This window comes from Arachis stenosperma, chromosome 6 (genome assembly GCF_014773155.1).
Source record: "Arachis stenosperma cultivar V10309 chromosome 6, arast.V10309.gnm1.PFL2, whole genome shotgun sequence".
NCBI lineage: Eukaryota > Viridiplantae > Streptophyta > Magnoliopsida > Fabales > Fabaceae > Arachis > Arachis stenosperma.
In genome coordinates, this window is record NC_080382.1 from 93907834 (window position 1) to 93911099 (window position 3266).

At 37.9% G+C, this 3266-nt stretch overlaps 1 non-coding gene across 1 annotated transcript; it reads right to left on the reverse strand.

The window, feature by feature from the left end:
• Positions 1-1745: 1745 nt before the first annotated feature.
• LOC130938411 (small nucleolar RNA R71) lies at positions 1746-1853 on the reverse strand. The gene has a single exon (XR_009069578.1). It is a non-coding gene; the product is annotated as a small nucleolar RNA R71 (small nucleolar RNA).
• Between the last annotated feature and the right edge of the window lie 1413 nt (positions 1854-3266).

Genomic DNA, 3266 nt, shown 5'->3' on the forward strand with positions numbered 1-3266 from the left:
ACACAAAAAAAAAATTATAAAATCATAAAATCCAAAAATATTTCTTGTTTGAGTCTAGAGTCTCATCTTAGGTTTAGTGTCAAATGCATGTTTTTGTTATATTTTTCGAATCCATGCATATATTTCTTTGTTTTGATCTTTGAATTCTTTTGGCTTGAGTATTTATGTGTCTCATATAGTGTTAGTAGTATACAAACTGCTAAGTTTGGTGTCTTGCATGCATTGTTATTTGATTCTTATTGCATTTTGATTATTAAAAATCCAAAAATACTTTTAATTTGTGTCTTTTCAAGTCAATGATACAAAGAATTGAAGATTCAGAACATGCTGCAGAGGAATTATACAGAAAAAGCTGAGCATTCAAAAATGCCCAGTGAAGAAGGCAGACTGGCGTTTAAACGCCAGCCAGGGTACCTGGTTGGGCGTTTAACGCCCAAAGAGGTAGCATTTTGGGCGTTAAACGCCAGAATGTATACCATTCTGGGCGTTTAACGCCAGGATGGTGCTAGGGGGAAGATTTTGTTTTCAAAATCAAATTTTTTCAAGTTTTCAAAGTTTTTCAAAATCAAATCTTTTTCAAATCATATCTTTTCAATCAAATGTTTTCAAAATCAATTTCTTTCCTTTTTCAAAGATACTTACTAACAATTAATGATTTGATTGAACATTTTTTGCCTTTTCTGTTAAGGAAGGTTTTATGTTTGAATCATATCTTTTCTTGTTAGGCAAGTCATTAATTTTCAAAATCAAATCTTTTAAAATTGTTTTCAAAACATATCTCTTAAAATTGTTTTCAAATCATATCTTCTCAATCACATCTCTTTAAAACTAATCATATCTTCTTAACCACATCTTTTTCAAAATAGTTTTCAATCAAATCTTTCTAATTTCTAATTTCAAAATCTTTTTCAAAAATCACTTGATTTCTTTTCCACTTTCAATTTTTGAAAATCAATTAAGTGTTTTTCAAAATGTTTTCAAAATCTTTTGATTGAATTTTCGAAAATTCTCTTCCCTCCTTCTCACATCCTTCTATTTATGGAGTACCACTCCTTCTTAATGCACAATTCGAACCTTATCTAATTAAAGTTCAAATTATTCTTCTCCTTCTTCTTTCTATTTCTCTTTTCCTCTGACACTTCAAGGAATCTCTATACTGTGACATAGAGGATTCCACATTTTCTTGTTCTCTTCTCTTTCATATGAGCAGGAGCAGAGACAAAGGCATTCTTGTTGAAGCTGATCCTGAACCTGAAAGGACCTTGAAGAGAAAGCTAAGAGAAGCTAAAGCACAACTCTCTGTTGAGGACCTGACCGAATTCTTCAAGGAAGAAGAACCCATGGCAGCCGAAAACAACAACAATGCCAACAATGCAAGGAAGGTGCTGGGTGACTTCACTGCACCTACTCCTGATTTCTATGGGAGAAGCATCTCTATCCCTGCCATTGGAGCAAACAACTTTGAGCTTAAGCCTCAATTAGTTTCTCTAATGCAACAGAATTGCAAGTTCCATGGACTTCCAATGGAAGATCCTCATCAGTTCTTAGCTGAATTCTTGCAAATCTGTGACACAGTCAAGACTAATGGGGTTAACCCTGAGGTCTACAGACTAATGCTATTCCCTTTTGCTGTAAGAGACAAAGCTAGAATATGGTTGGATTCTCAACCTAAAGAAAGCCTGGACTCTTGGGAAAAGCTAGTCAATGCCTTCTTGGCAAAGTTCTTTCCACCTCAAAGATGGAGTAAGCTTAGAGTGGAAGTCCAAACCTTCAGACAGAAGGATGGAGAATCCCTCTATGAAGCTTGGGAAAGATACAAACAATTAATCAGAAGATGTCCCTCAGACATGCTTTCTGAATGGAGCATCATAGGTATCTTCTATGATGGTCTCTCCGAACTATCCAAGATGTCTTTGGATAGCTCTACTGGAGGATCTCTTCATCTGAAGAAGATGCCTACAGAGGCTCAAGAGCTAATTGAAATGGTTGCAAATAACCAATTCATGTACACTTCTGAAAGGAATCCTGTGAACAATGGGACTAATCAGAAGAAAGGAGTTCTTGAGATTGATACTCTGAATGCCATATTGGCTCAGAACAAGATATTGACTCAACAAGTCAATTTGATTTCTCAAAGTCTGTCTGGAATGCAAAATGCACCTGGCAGTACTAAGGAAGCTTCATCTGAGGAAGAAGCTTATGATCCTGAGAACCCTTCAATGGAAGAGGTGAATTACCTAGGAGAACCCTATGGAAACACCTATAATTCTTCATGGAGAAATCACCCAAATTTCTCATGGAAGAATCAGAGAGACCTCAACAAGGTTTCAATAACAATAATGGTGGAAGAAACAGGCTTGGCACCAACAAGCCTTTTCCATCATCTTCTCAGCAACAGACAGAGAGTTCTAAGCAGAATACCTCTGACTTAGCAACAATGGTCTCTGATCTAATCAAAACCACTCAAAGTTTCATGAATGAAACAAGGTCCTCCATTAGGAATTTGGAAGGACAAGTGGGTCAGCTGAGTAAGAAAATTACTGAACTCCCTCCTAGTACTCTCCCAAGTAATACAGAAGAAAATCCAAAAGGAGAGTGCAAAGTCATAACCATGGCCGAATATGGAGAGGAAAGAGAGGAGGTGGACGCCACTGAGGAAGACCCCAATGGGCGTGCACCAATCTCCTCTGAGTTCCTCAATAAGGAACAATGGGAATCTGAGGCTCAAAATGAGACCATAGAGATTCCATTGGACTTACTTCTGCCATTCATGAGCTCTGATGAGTATTCTTCCTCTGAAGAGGATGAGTATGTCACTGAAGAGCAAGTTGCTAAATACCTTGGAGCAATCATGAAGCTAAATGACAAGTTATTTGGAAATGAGACTTGGGAGGATGAACCACCTTTGCTCACCAAAGAACTGGATGACTTGTCTAGGCAGAAACTGCCTCAAAAGAGGCAGGATCCTGGGAAGTTTTCTATACCTTGTACCATAGGCACCATGACCTTCAAGAAGGCCTTGTGTGACTTAGGGTCAAGTGTAAACCTCATGCCCCTCTCTGTAATGGAGAAATTAGGGATCTTTGAGGTGCAAGCTGCAAGAATCTCATTAGAGATGGCAGACAATTCAAGAAAACAAGCTCATGGACTTGTAGAGAATGTTTTGGTGAAGATTGAAGACCATTACATTCCTACTGATTTCATTGTCCTAGAGACTGGGAAGTGCATGGATGAATCCATCATCCTTGGCAGACCCTTCCTAGCCA